Source organism: Uloborus diversus, chromosome 1 (genome assembly GCF_026930045.1).
Source record: "Uloborus diversus isolate 005 chromosome 1, Udiv.v.3.1, whole genome shotgun sequence".
Taxonomy (NCBI): Eukaryota; Metazoa; Arthropoda; class Arachnida; order Araneae; family Uloboridae; genus Uloborus; species Uloborus diversus.
Window position 1 is genome coordinate 66002814 of NC_072731.1, and position 22091 is coordinate 66024904.

Genomic DNA, 22091 nt, shown 5'->3' on the forward strand with positions numbered 1-22091 from the left:
ATTTTATGTCCTTGAAATTAAATTTATTTCAGAAGAAATAAAATTTAATTTCAAGACAGAGCTGAATTGATAAGTTAAAAATAGTCAAATCGTGACGTCAGTCATCGTGTACAGACCCAGAAACATTATAAGAAGCCTATCGTTAACAACTCAAACATTATTATCCATCCTAAATATCTCAATGCTGGAATTCTTTTTTTGCCGAAAAACCCAGAAGCCATATTTGAATGGCACTCGCCTTTCCATGGAATTCCGCGCCTTTGGGAGTAGTGGGAAAGGATTAAAAGCGGAGAACGCATCGGTGAATTCACTAACAGGTGAACGACTTCCCTTTCCTTCTCAATTAGACAACCAGAAACCATATCAGTTAAAGCTACAGTCAGTACATGAATAAAAATTAGTTTCGGATATGCATAATTCTCAAAGCTTACTAAGGTACTTAGTATTTTAAAAATAACTTTGACAAAAGCTGTTTCAATGAAAGACGATATCCTCAAAATAAAACTACTGAAAATTTGGCGATTTTTGTCAGGAATTTAAGTGTTAAAATTAAAAATTAGGAGATAACCATTACAAATGGTAAGTGAATCTCTCCCCTGTTTTGGTGCAAGAGATAGTACTTGTAGCCTGGGGAGGTGCTGCAATACAGCATTATTAAGAAAAAAATTTCAATGATAGGCTACCTTGGACCTTATCTTTAATCGTGTTTTACTCAAAACTTGAAAATGTCCACTTGCATCCCGTTGCTTCTCACTGCCTCAAATAATCTTGAACTTACTTGTATTGAGAAAATAATTCCTTATTGTTAAATAAGCATGATATGCAGAAATTTACAACTTTTTTTAAAAACATAGATTTTATTGTTTTAAAATAAGCTGTTTTAAAAGGATTTTGTACCTAAAGGAGAAACTTTTAGACTTTCGAACTCTCACACAAAGTCCTCCAGGGTCGTGCTTAGGGGGGGTGGCAAACTGTGCGGTCGCACAGGGCAGCTAAGATATGTTGAAGTTAAGTGGCCGCTAAAATATTACAAGAGAATAAAATATTTCTGTATGAAAAAATATCTTTTTTCTAATGGTACCAACAAAGAGAAGATGCAATGGGACAAACTTGAGCTACAGCGCATTAAAAAAAGGCTATTTTTCATGTGAACGATTTTGACAGCCACTTTGGATGCCAATATCGTTTAGAAAATCAATATTTACGCTCTGAAACCCATTTAAAGCATTTATACTGTCAATAGAATTGCAAAGTAAGAGCATTTGAATCATTTTTGTTCAAAATTTATGAGTCTAAAATCTAGGAAAAAGTTTCTCCACTGCGTTTTTCTTGCGAATTTGCATGCGTGCGACGCAAAAGTTAATGAACTCAAATTCATAAAAATACTAGAACATATTTAAAACCAAAAGTACTTTGAGCTCCTAAAATTTCAGGCTTCCAGTGTGATAAAATTTTCCGTAATCTGAGCATAAACATGGCAATTCGTTACGAATCTGAGACAGAAGTTTAAACTCATTTTTCTATCCTTATTCGAAAGACCACCATCGAAGAAAAAGGGTTTTGAAAGGAAAAAACACGTTCTTTCTAATGGTATTAACGAAAAGAAGATGTAAGGTGACAAACTTAAGCTATAGCGCTTTGAATATAGGCTATTTTTTACTTGAATAGTTTTGATAGTCACTTTGGATGACAATATATTTTAGAAAATAGATATTTAAGCTCTGAAACTCTAACTAATTAAAAATAAGTATTTTTACATGTAATCACGAAGTACGAGCCTTTGAATTATTTTTGCTAAAATTTTATGACAACCTCCAGGAAAAAATTTCCCCGCAGGGCTTTTTCACGAGTTTACACGCGTGCTATAAAAAAATGAGCTCAATTTTCCAAAAATACTTGAATGTATTAGCAGCCAATTGTACTTTAAGCGCCTAAAATTTCAGGCTTTCAGTGTGATAAAATTTTCTGTAAACTTAGTCTAAACTTGGCAATTTGCACAAAAAGCTGATCCCCCGTTTTGGATCACATTTTTCGGAGATCCTAGATCCTCAGGATTTGGATCTAGGAAGCTGAAAATTTGCATAGGTTAGTTTCAAAGGTACACCTCTATAAAATTTTATCCAAATCGGAGATGGTCGAGCGGGGACTCCTAGGTCACTTGACACGGAATGACTCTTCTATATTTGCTAGTAGTAAAAGTAAGTGAAAAAAGCAGAAAAAGGTCAAAATTTTTCATTCTTTTTCCGAACGTTGTCTGGAGTTAGCTTTCAATTTCGCATTTCATACCCCCCCCCCCCCGGGCTGAAAACAACGCAAATGATTATTTATCGGCTAGTAAAACAAATTTCGCTCAGGGCAGCTAAAGCTCTAAACACGCCCCTGAAGCCCTCCATATTTTCGACAAGGGGGGGGGGGACGTATTATGATACAAAATGGCGCCATGAAGATTTAGGGGGGGGGGGATTTAAATTTTTATTTATTTATTTACTTAAATTTATTTATTGATTTATTTATAATTTGAACTATTTATTTTATTTAATTTTATTTTATTATAATTTAATTTCATTTATTTCATTATTTTGTGTGTATGTAATTGGTATAGCACTGAACTTTTCGAACAAAATAATAACAATCATAATTATAAATAAATAAATAAATAAATAATTTAAAAAATATTTAAAAAAAATAATAAAATAAAACGAGGACTAAAAGTAAAAAAAGGATAAAAGGGTAGAGAAAAATGCGGGTGGGGGGAGGGGGATTTGCGCCATTGAACTTGGGGTGCCGGGGGGGGGGGTGGCATTCCCTGATTTCGGACCCTGAAATGCTATGCAATTACATATTGTCATCCTGTTCCCTGCCCCTCTTCGAACTTCTGAAATGGTTAACTGAAACATCATCTATGTAACTAATAGGTATATGGATAAAACCGATAACTATCAAAGCAGTGACGCATTTACCATATGGCAATTGCGAGGGACCCCTACGAAATAGGGGCCTCGAAGGGAAATACAAAAAGGCTTATGAAGAATATTTTATACAGTTCTGTTCATCTCTAAGGGGACCCCAAAAATGAGTTATGACTGGTCCCTGAACCTTTATAACCTCGTATCAATGTGCAATTAATTTCGGGATTAAAAACTATTCATCTGGATTAACTCTAATCTGGATTAATCTGGATTTAAAACTATTACGCAGCCATTACTGCCAAACTAAGTGAAAAGACTATTCTTTTTGACTTAATTAAGTCGATTTTTTCGATTATGCGGAGTCATTCAAGAGCTCGATTATAACTATTCGATTTCGTGGATTTTTTTTTTTTTTTGAAAGATTGATTATTGAGAGATTATTTTGAACTGCTTTATAAATGACTTAATTCTTTCAAATGATTTTTTACCAGTGATTCTAGCAAATAATTTTGTATAGAAATGAGCGATTGTTTAGCGATACTTACTCAAATTGTTTTAAGGAGAAGGGGAAAAAAAGTAGTCATCTCTAATTTAATGAACAGTAATGATAAATGAAATGATCAAATTATGAACGGTCCTATAATCCTTTTAGTACTCTACAAACGATCATTCGGCGGTTGACTATGTGGAGATAATTGCTCAAAAATTCATTGCACGATTGTCTTGTCACTTGAAGAAATCACTCGATAATCAACCATTCCAAAAAACCACTCGATGATCGATCATTCAATTATTAAAATCACTTGATATTCTATCGTTAAATTACGCAAACTTTCAGATTACACCCGTCACTCTGCGCTTAAAATGTACGATATTTTATAAAGCACTTAAGTGCAAATCCACTTTAATCTTTGGTACAATATATATTGAATTTGAATAATTTAGAAATGGATAAAGCTTTTTGAAAAGAAGAAAATAAAACATAGATAAGTAGCCTGACAAAGGAATAATAATTGAAAGTTTTTCATCGTCTTAGCAACGATTTCAGCCAATCAGAAGAGAGTTTGAAGGTACTTAACTGTGGCTTGTAAACTACGGAAGGTAAAAGCTTTTAATTAGGTGACGGGAAGTTTACATCTCGTGAAAGTACAATGTTAATTCTAATTGCCAAACAGATAAAAATGCGGAATTGAGATTAAAGTGTCCCGACAAGTTTTAGTTTTGTTCTTATACTAAACATTATATAGCTGTCTGCAATAACATCAACTGGTCCCGCAGAAAAACCGAACTCCATGATGAAATGTTTAATACTTTCATCTTGTAAATATTTATACTAGAGTAAATCGTAACAAATAGAGAGTAGTAGAAAAGGACTGTGGGTAATAACCCTAAATATTTGTTCTGTATTATGAGGATATACACTTTTATTGATTAAGTGTTAAATTTTGAGAATGAATTTCCTTACTAATTAATATTACTCATCACAAATTTCGAGTGTTCAAATGCATCCTTTTGTTGCAATTAATATTTCCAAGCTCATTAAAATAAAATTAATTAGCTAGAACTAAAATTTAATCTTGAGTTTCATGCATAGAAAACTGCATAACTTTGTTATTGATTATGAGGTTATTACCCTGGATATTTAAACTTTAATTACTATGTAATATTTTATACAAACAACTTTATATTTGAATTTATATGTTTCTACTACAGATATGCAAAGTCATTTATTTAATTGTAATGTGTTTCATCATCCGTAATTAAAATTATTTAAAATAAACGTTATTTTAAGTTTATAATGAAATCTTTTGAATTTGAAGATTACTGCTTTTGTAAAAACAACTATGACTGAGCATAAATTTGTAAAAAAAAAAGTTCGACTGCATTTTACTCCCTCTCCTCATTATCACAAGTGTCACACTTTGTCGTACTCCCTCCCCTTGTCGCACGATGTTTTTCAACATATTTTACTCCTGTCCTCTTTGTCACAAGTGTCACACTTCAGCTTACTCCCTCTCCCTGTCGCATATCACACTGTTTTTCAACATATTTCGCCCATCCCCTATTTGTCAAATTGTCACACTTTGCCTAATTCCCTTCCCTTGTCACATGTCACGCTGTTTTGCATAAGCATATTGTTGTCAAACTTAAATCAGAGAAAGAAAAAGTAAAATTTTACGTTTTACGTCAACGTGTAAAAAAAGCAATTTTGGGACTCAAAATTTAAATTTTGACCTCGTTATTATTATTTTTTTTAATTTCAGAAAAAAACCCCATGTGAATTCATTAGCACCAAAAGACCTCCGTGCAAAGATCCGACGTAAACTGTGAAGGAACAAACACACACACACCCCCTCACACATTCATACATTTTTATAAAAATAGATAATAAATTGTAGTTTTGTTTGCCTTGTATTTGAAACACTCTAATCACTCACATTTTTCATCAAATTTTACGTTAATTTTCTTTAAACAAGGGACACAAATTAAGAAAGATTTATCATGAGTCTATCTTCAGGCGTTCTAATTTTATGCATCATAGGAATAATTATTTCTCTCCGCTTTTTATTGAAAGTTCAAACGAAACAAAAAGTCCAGTTCCTTATTCAGTGCACGTCCTATTTTGGCTTTGTTTAGAATCCCGCCTAAGAAACGATTTAAATTTAACGCCAAGATTTTATCTTCCATTTAGGGATGTGTCTAATAGACAAAGAAGTGGAAGAAATGATGAAAAGGAAAACGGAGGAAATGAAAAAGAAAACGCGACGAAGCGTAAACTCTTCTTCATTGTCATCACGGAAGATTCAACCGTTTATTAGAAGAATTGGCATTTTATACTTTTAGAAAAATGTCATTAGTATTTTGAGTCCGCAGGGGCATATTTTGGGGTTGTTTTATGTTTGAATTTGCTAATTAGATGTTGACCCCGATGATACATATAAATGGAAATTCTTTATGGGACGAGTCATTGGAAATCGATAACATTTTGCTTTGTTTTGATGTACTCATTCATTCCTTTAAAAGTTATTGAATTATGGGGAGTCGGTACTCTGTGTACGCGTAATGTTATATTTGCTAAACTTTATGCACGTTTTCCCCAAAAAGTTTGAGTGATAGATACTTACATTTTTTATAACGGTTTCAAGAGATATCAAAGAGAAGTGAAATTTAAAGGCAATTCTGTTTATTTCATAGTTTATTTATTTTTACGAATAGTCTCTTTTTGAAGGAAAAAAAAATACCGATTTTGACCATAAAAACAGCTGTTTAGTAAAAAGTGTTAGTTCCAAAGCAAAAATTTCACTTCAGTGTAACTATGGACACATAAGTAAAATGTGTGGAACAAGACTAACATGAGTTTTTAAAATTGTCGTTTTGAAAAAAAATCACGTTTGAAAATGAAATTCTCTGTACATGTGATGTTTTTGCATTTTTTGGTTTTACATGGTACTTTTAAAGCGGGGCTATAAATTTTGAGGGCAAAAGTTTCGCACGCGTCAGCTAATTTATCATATAAACCTTATGTAAAGAATTACATGATATAGAGTTTTCAGTAAGGTCATTGTCCATAAATGATATCACTCTTTTTTTCAGCATTTTTGACCTCACTCCTTTTTTTCATAAAAATTCACACTTCACCTTACCCTTCCGCCCTCTTGTTCCATGTCACGCTTTATTTCATGAACATTTTCCTATAAAAATGTGTGATGTCACATTTCTTATCACCCCTTTACTTCTCCCTGTCACAAGATGTCACAATTTGATGAACACCTCTCCCCCCTCAAAACGTGACATCATTTGTGGACATCCCCTTGTTTAAAGCACAAAACTGGAGACTTGGCATATCCATGACCTGATCTATAAAGAACGTTTTCGCAAAAAATCTACGACCTTGAAAAACTTCTATTCTTTCTAAAAGTCTGTAGTTTTCGTACCAACTAGTTATCAACGAATTTATTACTTCACGCGCCTTGCATAAACCCGTGTAGGTGGTATTTTACTGTCGCTGTGCTTATCAGGTGAATCTGCAAGTTTCAAGAAAAGTTGAATAGCTTTAAAAGGAAACAAAGAAACTTAGAAAAAGAAAGTTTTCTGACATAATCTCTTCTATTTATAACAGTATTTTTCTTGCAAAGTAGATTGTGATAAGAAACAGTGAAAGTAAAATTTTGGTGCAAGAATTTTTAAATTTTATTCATTTATTCGCTATATTTAGTTGCATTAAAGTAAATTAATTTAAACACGTTAAATCCTTAGAGAAGGAATATAAATGGAGGGATCAAGTCCAATCATTGGCTTAGCAAAAGTTGAAAAAGCTAAGACTTCAAATCTCGTGACTCAACAACAACGAATAGTTGACACGTTTTGCATGAAACTAGCAAAAGAAACCTGATTTCTTCCAATGCTTTGCTTTAAAAACTATCACGTGACTTGGGGTCTTCGGTTCACGTAAGAAAGTTTCCACTCCCTCTATTTTATCTTATCTCAATGGTTAAATCTAATCATCGATGGTAATTCAAATATATTGTCAAAATTCAAGTGTCATTTATACAGAAAAATCAAACTGAAGAAATATATTTTTGATCTTAAAAGTTTATAGAGTTGTCATACAGGAAAGGCAAAATTTTTTAACATTCAACAGTATAAAGGCCATGTGTTAGACTAAGAAAAATATGTAGTTTTCTTTTCTAACTGCTATGCATCAGTTTTTCCCCAAAATGGTAATTTGTTGAAATCTAGATTTTATATCTTACTCGGGTTGTCTAACTTTTACGATTCGCGGCACCTTTGGAAGAATTTGAATTTTCTCACAGCATCTCAGTCTATTTATATTACATACATATTATTGTTGCCATCGAAACTTTACGGCATCTCTCAAATTTTAGGGACCCATCTCAGGAGTCCCAAATTAGGTACTATAGTACCCAATTTGGGACCCCTGTCTGAACTGGTTACGGTCGGTGAATCGAAAATTGGAGGTTGTTAATTTTACTATTAATATTGCTTTGAGAATCTAGGATAGGACAGGGGCTCTCAGCCTATTTTAACCTGCGTACCTCTTTCAGTGAGTACTATTAACTGTGCGTGTCCCCATTAAAAATATTTAAGTTTCATTAAAATGTTTTATACTTTAACTGTTAAACTGATAAAATTTGATTACATCTTTAGATAATTTAAATTAAAAACAAGAAATTTATTTTAATGGGCACTTTATTAGACGTTTCCAATAACCAGACATTGGTGAGAACGCTGAGCTAACTTTATTTTCAAAGTTCATCAATATTTGGTTCCAGCTTAGTCAAAACTGTGTTCCCCTTACAGATACAGCGTACCCCGAGCAATACGTGTAGCACCGGTTGCAAACAATTTATTCGATGCGTAGTTGATAAAAGTTTGAAGACTAGTTCGATCCCAAGTTACCCAAATTGTAAAATCTTTTCTTTTAATTTGAACACCTTTAAATATCTATTTTATTGCATAAATAGCTTCTCTGCCATGCATTTTTATTTTTCAGCATCTTAATTTCAAATTCTACAATTATTTATGTTTTTCATGATGCCAAATATTCGCAACTCCAACAAACTAAAGGGGGCGCTGCAGCCACTGTCTAATGGCCGATGAAAAAACTAAAACAAACGCACGCTGTAACATATAAATTGCTTCTAAACTTAGGAAATGATAGATATTTTTGTTCGCATGTATGATTTTTTGTTCTTTATTCATTTGAAAAGATTTTCAAAGTCTTTTGATTATTCTGACCCATGTAGAAAGAGATTAAAAATCAAAAAGTATTACGAAAGTAAAAAATTATGCTGAACACACAGTAAGTTGTTCTGAAGCAGCCATTTTCACGATGTTGAATTCGGAATTCATAAATTTTTGGTTCGCTTCGAACGGCATTTTCATTTTGTACCGTTTTTTTTTCTATACATTAGTACATATTAAGTTCAGTTTCGTGACATTTCCGGCATTTGTTGACATTTTTGTCACATAGTGCACATACGTGACAGACTGTCAAGAGTAACGTTTAACACTAGATAATTTATTTCTATGACTATATGATTGGATATCTAAAGAAATCATCATGCATTTAATTTATTCGTCATGGAAATAATTTAACTGATATGCGAAATCTTGTCAAGATACATTATTCTTTCACACAATTTTAAAACCATAACCCTATAAACAGATTTTTGCGAACTTTTATTTTTTATTGTTCAAATTCTTAACGTTCTTTCTGGATTTTTCAATCTGTTCTGCGATAAATATTTTCAAGAAAATTTATTTGCATACTGTCTATTTCAGTAGGATACTATAGTAACAAAGGTTATTTAAATGATTTATGTGGAATTAGGTTAAGGAAAAGTGTCCAGTCAATGTTAAGTTCGTTTTTTTTTCATCGAATTGAAAAACTGATATTTATTCAAATTCACTCAGAACAAGATAAATAAAATGTGTACTCACAGTTTATATCAGATATTTTTGATGTTACGCTGTTGCGGATGACGATTCCAAATGATGAATTACGCAAATAAAAAAAATACATATAACAAACTATTTGTTTTGCCCAAAATGGACACATGGAACGCAATGTTTTAGTTTTGTCGGCAGTTTTGTAAATCTCCGCAAGGTAGCGTATTCGAGCGCTGGAGTTGCGAATTTATTTTCCACCTGAAAGTTATTTTTTTACAGACGATTTTGCTAGTTATTTTTAGAAGGAAAATCAAGTTTCTCATTATGGAATAATAAATTCGACTAAATTTTTCAATATTTTGGATATTAAAAGCTTTATCACCAAGATATGCAGAACTTTAGTGCTTTGGAACTAGATATTTCAGTATTATGAATGTTGATTACTTAAAGAGTTACATGTTTTACAATTATGGATGTAAAGACTATGGAACACTTTGATGAAGTCATTTTATTCAAGTTACCTGTTTAAAATTAAATTAAGTAAAACATAAAAGAAAAAGTACAGTGTTTTGAACCTGTGTTCCTAATCATTGCTGGTCGAATTAGAACCAATATAAAAATAAATGGCAGAATTTCGGTTCAAACGAGGGGTGATGCTACACACTTCACACTCCAGGGTCCCCCGTACCTACCACTATTTGTGGTTTTACCGGTTGGATGGAACACTGAAGACAGCTCTGATTTTTTTTTTATCCAGACCAGAAACCGAGCAATCCCTGGTCCAACACCCCCAGAGGTATCGTTTCACTTGTAGGATTTTGCAACCACTATCATATTTAACGTTCCCCAGTTACCATTAATAAAGACGGTGGATCTGCGACCGGCTAAAATCGAAACAGGGACCCTCCGGTCAGAAGTCCGATCAGGCCACCACGGCTCCCAACCAGGGTGTGATAGTGGACTCAAGTAAAATTTTCTGAAGAGAGTGTAAAATTTTCTGAAACTATAATTAAGCTCCCCCCCCCCCCGCAAAAATTCTTCAAATATGCATACAAAAATCATTGAAATCATTTAATAAAAATAATTTAAAAGCTTGTTTTTAAAATTATATTTCAGTTTTAGAATGTGTTGGCAGCGCAAAATTTTCGGAAACGGTAACCCAAAATTTTCGCAAATTTCGGATCACATGTACCCTTGATTCAAATCAAACTGTGGAATTGAAGAGGTAAAAATAATTTTAAGCTTGCTTTGCGTGCCTTAATTTTTGCATGCGAAAAGCAACCTCAAACTAGTTCTTTTTATTTGCAATAAAGGTGGATCCAGCGATTATATTCTTTTGCTTCCACGGTGTGGAAAATGTCCCTTGAAATGCTTTCTGAAAGAGTGCGGGCAGGCCTTTCACTTTTGATCTCTTTCTTTCGGGAATTCTCGTTACGTCAGCAGGGCTTTTGTATTTCCGGACAAAGTGTTCTTTCTGTTCATCGTCACACACTAATGCCTTCTAAGAGAGGCTTCAGGTTTTTGGAATAAAAAACGGTTGTCTTGTGTAACATCAAGACAATGTTTATTCTTTCATGCTTTTTTTTGTTAACGTCCAATTTCGCGCTAACGTGAACTACTTGTTGCAATTATTATTTTAGTTTTGTTTCTTGAGAGAATATTTGTAAAGATGCTAACGCTCCCAAATGATATAATTTTCAACGATAATAGAAATGCCCAAAATCGGATACTTGAAATACGGAGAGTAATAGTGAATAAAATATGACAACGTATATAAAGTACAAATTCAAAATGAAAAAAGGTTAAAAAACCAGCAAACAGCTGTTTCGGCACTCTAAAATACAAGTGCCATCATCAGTGCAATTAAAAACGAAGACAGGTTCAACCCGACTAAAACACAGTCGAGGCGAACATGACGCCTAACGTCAATGTTCGCCTCGACTGTGTTTTAGTCGGGTTGAACCTGTCTTCGTTTTTAATTGCACTGATGATGGCACTTGTATTTTAGAGTGCCGAAACAGCTGTTTGCTGGTTTTTTAACCTTTTTTCATTTTGAATTTGTACTTTATATACGTTGTCATATTTTATTCACTATGCAGTACAAAGTTTTCGACTACTTTTTATGTACGGAGAGTAATAGTTAGGGGCCATTCATTAATTACGTAAGGATGATTTTGGCAATTTTTGACCCCACCCCCCTACTCCAAGTAAAGGTACGTGAGATTTTGCAAACCCCTCTCCCCTATTCTTACGTAAGATTCCATTTGGTTTTTCAAAATAATAAAATAACGAATCTTAGAACATACTGGAATCGTTATTCACCATCATTGAATTAAACCTTTTTGTGTAAAGAAATATTCACTAAACGTTAAAATCTAGACTGACTGTTTTTCTTTTTTGGCACATTTTTTTTTGTATATGATGCGATATTAATTAAAAATAAAACGTGCCTTACGTAGTGCGATTCTTTCATCATATTTCACACTATTCATTCTTTGTAAAACAAACAAAAAACAGTTCATCCTACACTGCTTGACAATTGCTAAGGAACAATTTCATTTTTTGGAGTAGTTAAGAATAGATAATGATTAAAGACACAGAACGAAATATATAGTTAGTAAGGAGGATGTGCCTTTATTATAAGTACAAAATAATACAGATATTACTGCATCAAAGAAGTAAAAACTAAAAAATAAAAAAAATAATCCTACTTATATGATTTTCATACAACACCAAAAAAATGATCTAGGTCAGAATGATGGAGACATGAGAACCTTAATATGATGTATGATTACCAGGAACACTAATGCACGATTTACATCTGTTTTCCAAACTCCCCATTAATTATTGAGGAGTGCTTGGGGAATGTTTTCCCACTCCTCTCTCAATGCGGATTTGAGTTCTTGTACTGTTTTGGGAGGGACGGTTCTTAGCGCAACACGTCTGCCAAGAGTCTACCAGGCAAGTTCAATTAAATTTAAGTCGGGAAAGTAAACAGGACGCTGCATACGGAGAATGTTTTCACTTTACAGTGCGTCAGACACTTCAATGCTCCATTGTGACCGTGTATTGTCGTTCGTAAAGAGAAAGTATGGACCTACAGCCTCCCTAAAAAGACGAACATGGTCCAGCATAACATCTCTGCAATACATTTGCGAAGCATCACTTTCTTATTCAAAAATGTGAAGCGGTGTTCTGCCATTGTGCATGATGCCTGCCCACACCATGACGCCTGGGCTGTACCGATCACGTTCACAAACAAATTTTTGTGCATAACGTGTTCCACGCTTTCTCTACAGTAGTTGGTGACCAGAATTACTTGTCACACTAAAACGAGATTCGTCAGAGAATATCACTCTAGACCAATTTTGACGATCCCACCAACATGTTCCTTACACCAGCGTAATCTCTCTCGACGACGGCGTGGTTGAACTTGGATGCAACGTACAGGCTTCCGTGCATACAAACCGACATTATTTACTCGCCGTGAGATGGTTTTTGCAGAAACATGCGTACCGGTAGCGGTTGTTAGATTTGCAGCTATCTGTCCAGGAGTGAAATTTCTGTTCATTTTTGCCACGTGGGCTACATAGCGATCCTCTGAAAGTGTGGTGCTCCTACCACGACCCCCGGAATGCTTTTGCAAAGCATTTCCACCTCCAGCGGCCTTCTTTAATCGGGAGATGCCACTTTTTGATACACCCATTGCAACAGCCACCGTGGTGACACTTTGCCCTGCTTCCAGTCGTCCAACCGCTCGTCTACGATCGTAGATACTCAAATAATGTCTTGCTGACATTTTACTCTTAAGTATTTCAAGAACTAAACAGAATTTCAGAGAAAAACCTTTTTTAACATCCAGCACTATTTTTGTTAAAAACCAAACAGCGTGAATTTTCGTACGAATCTTGAGTGTGTATGCACTGTCTTTTATACAGATAACGAGTCTTGGTCTACCACGCCATTTGAACTTGAATTTATTTCCATTGGCCAGGTGGTTGAGGTACAAATTTGTATAAATCACTTGTTCCTTAGCAATTGTCAAGCAGTGTAATACGTTTTTTACCTTCCAGACGCAAATGAAATACTGTCATGACGTCACCGCTTATACGAATAAAACCTCTTGGAACCGAATATTTCCCCATAGATGCAATGTTAAAGTTCCCCGCTTAATCGAATAACCCCTAGATAATCGAATAATATTGATCAACTTTCGCAAAACATCTTACTGAGAAAAATTTTGAATTAATTAGAAATGAATTCAGAACAATTATTAACTTTAAAACATAAAGTAATATTTATCGTTTACAAGGGGAAGAAAAACAACATTCATCAAAACGTTTCCACTATTCTATCAAATTTCTGTTGTCTTTATCATTGCAAAAAAAAGTGCTGTCGATAATTAAATTAAGTAACACAAATAAATGTACTCATTTTAGACGGTGATAAATTGATAGATATTAAATGTAAAATAAGATAGACGATCAGGGGAAAAAGAAAGTGAGAAAAGTGTTCCCTAAAGACCTTAGGCAAGCAATCCGCTAGTACGGAATGTTTCAGAAAATAATGTACTGGGAAAAGGTGACAAAACAAAGATTTTATAACTCAAGTTGGAAGTTACTTCCTTTTTATAATTTTCTAACGTACTTGTGATATACTACGTACTAATTATTAAACTATATTGTTGTTTATTTAGCTTATTTTAAAAACTTTTAGCAATAATATTAAGTATTTCCTTCATATAGCTATTAATTTATTATTATTACATTTTAAGACAAATTTTGGCGATTTAGAAAGGTAAATAAAATTTCCCCGCTTAATCAAATACCACGCTTGATCAAATAATATTTCTTGGAACCGACGATATTCGATTAAGCGGGGCCGACAGTATGATCTCTGCCAAACCACTTGACCGAGCGATTTCTGATATAAAATATCGAATAGGAAAATATTACGCAAGGATGTGTTTGTCCCCCTCCCCCCCAAAATAACTGCATGTAGAGATTTCCTCCCCTCCCTCGGGACCCTTACGTAATTAATAAATGGCCCCTTACTACCTTATTGTCAAAAAAATTTTTCCTGTTTTTTCTTTCTTTCAAAAAAAAAAAAAAAAAATGCATTGTAATATCAAGGAGTTATGAAAATCGGCGGAATCTGTATTGAGATCTATAATGCCATCGTTATCCGCAGGATATCAACTACAATGGGGACAAATCTCACCTGGCAGCAGTTTGAAGGCTACGCATATCATAGCACTACAACACTACCAGGTTATATTTGATCTTACTATATTTTAACGATTTCAAAACTACCAATATCACCGAAATCTCATTAATCCAAATGGGGGTTCACAGTTGAGCGCCTCTCCACCTAAAGTTTTCTATTCAGAGTTATTAGTTACTACGTGTTTGGAGTCAAGGAAGCAACGGACTTGCACTAGGATTGTGGGGAAAGATAACAATATCTAATGTTGAAAAAATTCATACACCAGCACGTTTCCTTTTCCTCTTTCAGTACTTTTCTTCAGGATACATTTTTATTTTCATGGTGTGAAACTTTATTTTCATTTCATACGCGATATTACTTTTATACATTGAGTAAGGTCGGGAGTCAACTTGTTCTACAACTCATCCCTATGTTGTCCTCTGCAGGTAAAGGGCAGCAACTGTAGATTTTTAGCTTTTTTTGTTTTTTTGCTTTTTTTACACCTATTGTAAGTTAACTTTATTACACAAGCTTGTTTATCTGGTTTCCGCAGAAAAAAAGCGTGGAAAAAAACACACACACACATACACGTCTATTTGCAACTCTATTAGCAAACCCTATTAGTATAGAATCCATAACGCGTTTCTTTAAATATCTCGAAAGCTTACTTCTGCGAGTACTACCGTTTACCTGTTCAAGACAGTATATTTCACGATAGTTTTCTTTTACCGCGTTGGAATTGAAAAACGGAGTGTAATAAAACATAGTAATGCTCAAAAATTCGCCTATGACGAAATTCTAAGAAATTCCGAATCCCGGATTTTCTACTTCATACGTTTTTGAATTTCGACAGCTTTTATAAACATGTCAACTTATTTGACCAAAAATAAAAGCCCTTCGTGTGATATTTCTCTGAGACGAATTTTTTTTTAATACAGCGATCACCTCTGTTTCCAAAAAAAAAAAAAAAAAAAAAAAAAAAAAAAAAAAGAGAATGAAAACATTATGAAAGGTAGAATCTAAAAATTCTACATACTTTAGCGTTAAAGCATTTTTTTCTAAAATATTTAATTGGGATCTCAAAAGCGAAATTCTATACACGAAAGTAGTAACAATTGTTTTGAATTTTTTTCTAGTAATAGCAACATTTTGCTTAAATTGTTCAAAACTTCAATTTGTTTGCCAATATTGACACTTCTCTGTGTGACCACCTCTCTTAAAGAATGAGTTTTCTCGAAAAGGCGGGTGGTCGCTCATGAGAAGTTTCACTGCTTGCATCTACCTACGTTAATTTCTTTACCTATCTTACTTTCTCTTCGCCGCCATCTCATCTTCGATTGCTTTGATTGACTTTGTTTGATGCTCCCTCTAAAACTTATGAACGAATATCTACATTGCTTAATGGTTCTTGCTTGAATCTCGGTTTTAACAGTACAGGCGTCTCTCGTATAACACGATTAATTCGTTCCGTGGAAACCGTGTCGTACAAAACTTTTTAAAAAATAGCTTGAATCTCGGTTTTAACAGTACAGGCGTCTCTCGTATAACACGGTTAATTCGTTCCGTGTAGTATTGAAACCGTGTCGTACAAAACTTTTTAAAAAGTAACTTTATAACTTATTTTTTTGCACTAATTAATCATGTACATGGGTAAAAATCATGTCAATATGTGTCGTGTTCCATCAGAACCGTGTTTCGTGTTACATCGATACCGTGTTATAATAAGTGACTTAGAAATAATGTGAATCAGGGGATGTGTACCGTGTTATATCGAAACCAGTGCCGTCCGAAGGGGGGGGGGATACGAGTAGGACAATCGCCTCGGGTGCCACGAAATGAGGGAGCGCCGCAAGGCGTCCTTCGTCTCGACGGAACACGACGACATTCATACGAAGTGAGGGGCGCCTTGAGACACCCCTCATCGTATAAAATGCCCCGATCGTATAAAATTTGTGGCGCCTTGCGGCGCCCTCTCATTTTGTGTATCATAGATACACAGACATAGACACACAAAATAGAGAATAATTGCAACTATTATCTACTTTTTCCTACGGCACAAAAATATTCCTCTCTCAAAAAGTCTCCAAAACATTCGTTTCCTTCGTATCATTGAAGCAGATACAATTTCTGAGAATATAACTGTTAAGAATCAAACAAAAGGCACTTCTCCTTTGTCTAGTTCCCACAAAATCTGCCTGAATTCTGCCCCTGCGTGCAGAGACGTAACCAGAAAAAAGTTTTAGGTGGGCACATTGAAAAATAAATAAATAAATAAATAAAATAAATAAATAAATAAATAAATAAATTTGAAAATAAAATAAAATAAAATAAAATAAAAAATTAATCGGATAGAAAAAAGGTCAAAAGGTGTCCGGTCAAAGTTTTGAAACTTTTAGTTTTAAAAACGCAACTTAAGCCTTAAAAACGAGATTATAGGCCATGTTTATTGACATTAGGGTAAGGGAGGCTCAGAGACTGTTTCTGATCATTTATTATTTTTAAATAGTTCGAAATGTATTCCTTCTCCCCCCCCCCCTCTTGCAAGCTTTCGAAATTGAAGTTTCAAAAACTCAAATTTAGACAAACTTTAAAAGTTTTATGGATAGGAGGATCTGGAGCATTTCCCTGGAAAATTGTTCAAAATTATGGTCCAAAAAATGTAAGCAATGTTTTACATTCAGGGGCTAGTGCACTTAAATATTTTTAGAAGGCGTCGTTTAAAAAACACATTGTTTGTGATATTAAAGAAAGGCGGTATGGGGACCCTTGCATGAATATTTTCTTCAACTCAAGTCTTAAAACACAAATGTAAGCCCATATTTTGTAATGTTAGAGACAGTGACTTTTGGAAATTTGAGCTCCAAAAACGCAATTCTGAGCGATTTTCGATGTTGTTGAGTATTTGCAGGTCCTAAAACTTACAAGTATTTGATGCAAAAGAATGACAGCTTTGTTTTTAACATGTATGAAAGCTGGTATTAAGATGGCACAAGTAAAACCAAGAAACTCTTGAAAAGATTCAAAGAATCATTAGATGAGTCCAGAATCGAAATTTAATGTAAATCATTAAAAAGTACATTTTTTAAGTCCTTAGAATATATTGCTTAAAAATCAATATTTTTTAAGATAATGTTATACGGTTGGTTGGGGATGGTTCTATAGTGTTTTTTGGCACAAGAGCTTTAATAGGCTATACTGCTCCAATCGATTGTTAAAAAGTTGAAAACGATGCAAAAACAAGTGAATTTAGTTAAGGGGTAAAGGACATAAAACCTATAGAATTTTGAAAAGTTTAGCCAAAATGACAAATGAACGGAGTTTTAAAAGTTGAATAAAGAGCTAAAAGAGAGAAATAAATTTGAAGAACATAAAAAACGTTAATAACAAAACAAAGATGAGACAAAAACAAGACCACGATTTATCAATTTATTAAATATCTTCATTCACATTAGCTAACTCAAGACAATTTTTTGTAATCTTATGTTCCCATGTTTTTGTTTTGCAAGGTAGTAATGAATACGTAATCCCAATTTCATTTCCAAAATTTCATAATGTAAAAAACTAATATTTCTTAATTAGCATTTGGGACCTTTTCATTAATGTGTGTAATTAATATTTAAAAGACTAATTATTCCGCTCGCTGCCGCTCACCAATACCCAAAGATTGCTTCACGATCTTATTTGGTTGACGAAGTTTTAAAGAGCCGGTTAAGAAAAATCATATTAAAATGCACGTTACGTTTAGAACGAAATGAAAATTGTGCTCTCCTTGCCATAGAAAATAGAGTTTCAGTAAATAGCTCATTAAGTTTAGAAATTAGCTCATTATTTTAGTTTTTTAAAATACCACTCCAACCCGAAGATAAAAAAAACTTGATAAAAATACGTCCAACAAAATTATTTTTAAAGAAACGCTTCAAAGAGAACCCCTTCACTGAGGTCCAGATTACCTTGTATTAATTTTCACTGCTTGAGGGCCTCCTGAACATAGCAAGACGGTCGTTTTGTACGTTGGACAAGTCGCTTTCAAATTCGTGGTCTCTATTAATAGTTAATTCGCGGTAACTCAAATCTAAAAGGACCGACGAAAAACTTCTACTTATCGAAAGTTCGACTTACCGCTAGTTTGGTTTTCGACATTTCAATATTAAAAACCCTAGAATACTTTAATTAATATGTACATATAACTGACAAAAATTACAGAACTTAAAAGTTTTAAAGCACAATATGCATAGTTTAATCAAAAATATTGAGAGAAAAAAATCAAAAGCATGGTTTTGATTTCGATAATGCTGGAACCACTTGAATAAAGCTGATTCTTCTTCAGGAAAGGTGCACATCTTTATTTGTCCGATCATCAATCCGAATTTGAAATTCGGATTCATGGATTCTACCGCTTTAGAAGTTTCTCTTTTTCTTTTAATATCATTGACAGAGTACTTGCTTAGACATCTTTAATAGTAAAGGAAACTCACTCTGTCTCTCAAGAACTTCTCAGAAAATGATCGAACTAAAGAGTGAAGCGGAACGCATCTTAACTTTGGTTAGGCTTTGAATTTTTCTCTTATAGTCACTCGTTTCTTACTTTTTTTTTTCGTTCGAAATAAATTTCAAGTCATCTTTGGAAAAACTTCCGAGTTAAAGGAAGGTAATTTCGAGATATTGAGAATAATTAGCATGGAATTAAAGACAAAGGGGTCGCGACTTGATTAAAACTTCGAGTATAGTAATATTTGAGTTATTGGACTTCGAGTTATTGCGAATTGAATGTATTTTACTCTTTAGCTCTGGACTTTAGTTGGGCTTAAGACTCGCTAAATTAGAAATCCTTATATCTGCTGTTCTAATTAATTTAGAAAATTGAAAAATCTCAATCTGATGCAGAAAAAAACTTTTTCGAATGACCTTGGATGTTAAGAAGTGTGGGAAAATTTTTGTCCCTTCAATAGGCAATTTAAGTGAGATTTTGGCTTAAAAACTGCAAAAATACTAATTCGAAATTAAGAAAAAAAGGAAAAAAAAAAAAAAAAAAAAAAGCAGGTACAAACCCCCGGTACTTGGAAGTAACTTTGTACAAAATTTCAAGTCTGTAGGTGCTATGTGGTCTTTTAATATACAGGTATATAAAAAAAAAGAACTGGAGAACTTTTACAATTTTAAGTTATGTTTTCTTTGAGAGTTCAATCACATGAGTTTTTTTACATATAGGAGAAAACAAACTTAATAATCTTTTAAAGAAATTTTTCACTGAAATTTGTAGATTTCGAGTCCTTATATCAACTTAATTTAAGAATGAAAATTCCCTTTCACAATCACACTTTTGTCCTGAAATTATGCATGAAAAGTCTTGCTAATTTTAATCATCAATCTTCTTAATTTTCATGTTTCAATTTTGGCAGCTATGATACAGCTAAAGTTGATCAATACTTTTGTGCTTCAAAAATTAAAATGTTAAATTGCAGATAACTGCAGACACGTGCTTCGGGATTACAAGGAACCTCGGAACACCTTTTGTTGGGTGTCTTTTCATCCATAAGCTCACTTATTTTTCATTGAAAAAGTGGTTTCTTAACATCGAAACACGTGTTTGCAGCAATCTGCGTTTTTTTTTTGCAATTCAGCGGAATTATTTCCTTTTTACTTTTCTATACATTTTTAGAATAAAAGAGTTCATTGTGCTTTTGCACCGAATGTTAAAGAGCACGGTGTCTAAACTAAAGGTTAACTCGATTGCGATCGCATGCTTCGAAGCAACACTACAAGGTCGCCAAACGATAGGGAGAAAAAAGAAAGAAACGGTCAACAAACAAGGGCGTCATTCGAACACAGCATCCAATCCATCCTCTCTGAGGACGCATTCCATCCGGTGAGCGGGATGATCCCAGAAGGAGCCCCTCTTCGGATATCCGATCCTCCAGGCAAAGAGTGGAGAAGAACAAACCGGTTTGCTCTTCGCGGTTCGAGGTCGCTCTCAACTCGTTCACTCCGAGATTTCATTGATTCGAGCATTGGAAGAATGTGGAATCCGGGGATGGGCTGCCTTTCCGGAATGGAAGATTTATCAAGAAGTTGTACCACATCCATCCTTCTGTCACACGAAGTGCTTTTTTTCTTATTAAACTAAATCTCTATTGTTCATCAGAAGAGATCATCAGAAGAACCAGAGATGTGGCATCGAGCTCAACCAGTGATGAGTCAGAGGAGTTTGTAGCTCAAATTAAAACATAATAGAGTTTCTTCAGAAAATATTGAAGAAAAGTTGCTTAAGTATGCCTTTTAGGAGTAGCGGTGAAGTGTCAGTTGTGATCACTTAACAGTTTGACCCAAATGTCGTTCGGGCCCCTTGCACAGGAGACTTAGGTTATTCTTTCACTTGCTTGCATGCATCTACCTTGCATATTCAAATTTATATATTCTGTGTCATGCTGCAGACAATTTAGCAAAAAGGGAAATGTTGCATTTGTCGTACTCAACAAGTGATGATTCAGATGAGTTTGTTGCTCAAATCAGAACATAACGGAGTTTCTTCAGAAAATATTGAAGAAAAGTTGTTTATCTAATCCTTTGAGAAGTAGTGGTGAAGTGTAAGCTGTGATCACTTGACAGTTTGACTCAAATGTCGTTCGGACAAGCGTCATTTCCTTTACTTGCACAGGGAACTTTGATAGTTCTTTCACTTGCTTACATGTATCTAACTTGCATGGTCAAACTGAGAGATTCTGAGTCATTACTGCACACAATTTAACAAAAAAGGAAATGTTGCATTCGTGTTAGATTACAGAAAGAAAAATAATTAAAAAGAAACCGTAGTCTGATCATGTGGTTTAAGTGAAAATACTGTGTAGCAACACCAACCAGGGCGATGAGTACTATCTCTTGTCCCAAAGAGGAGAGGTTCACTTACCATTCGTATTGGTTATCTCCAAATTTTTAATTTTGGCACTTACATCCTTTTGCTTCTCACCACCTGATTTGTTAGACATAATTCACTAAGGACTAGTTTTTCTCTTTTACACCATTTTACTAGATTTCTCCTCCTTCAACATTGCCAACTGATGGGCCGAGTACTACAACTAGGTAACTACAAATTTGGCAAAATAAAGTTCAATTTTATTGAAAATGTTTGTTCTAATTAAGACATGAACATACCAGTTTGGGATGCATTGCACAAAAGCAATGCATAATAAAAAAACATAATAAATCAGTTTTTTCGACAAAAAACCAAAATTTGTTCTTTATTTTTTTCCGAAAACGGTGAAAAAAATCATTGAAATAACGCCTTGCTTATGAAGTTTGATAAAGTATAGAGGTAGTCATGGTCAATCGCAGTATAACTTTTTAAAAATATTTTAACAAACAAAACACAGGCATTGATTTTAATTTATTTTGTTGCTTTATTAAGCATCGCTTTAGTGCACAGTCGAGATGGATGCCCATTAGCTCAGTTGTTAAGAGCGTCGCACTACTTCGAAAATGTACGGTTTTTCTCGTGAGAGGGACACCAAATTTTATCAAGACCTAGGCATTACTTTGGATTGAACGGGCCCCGTTTGTAAGCTGTGA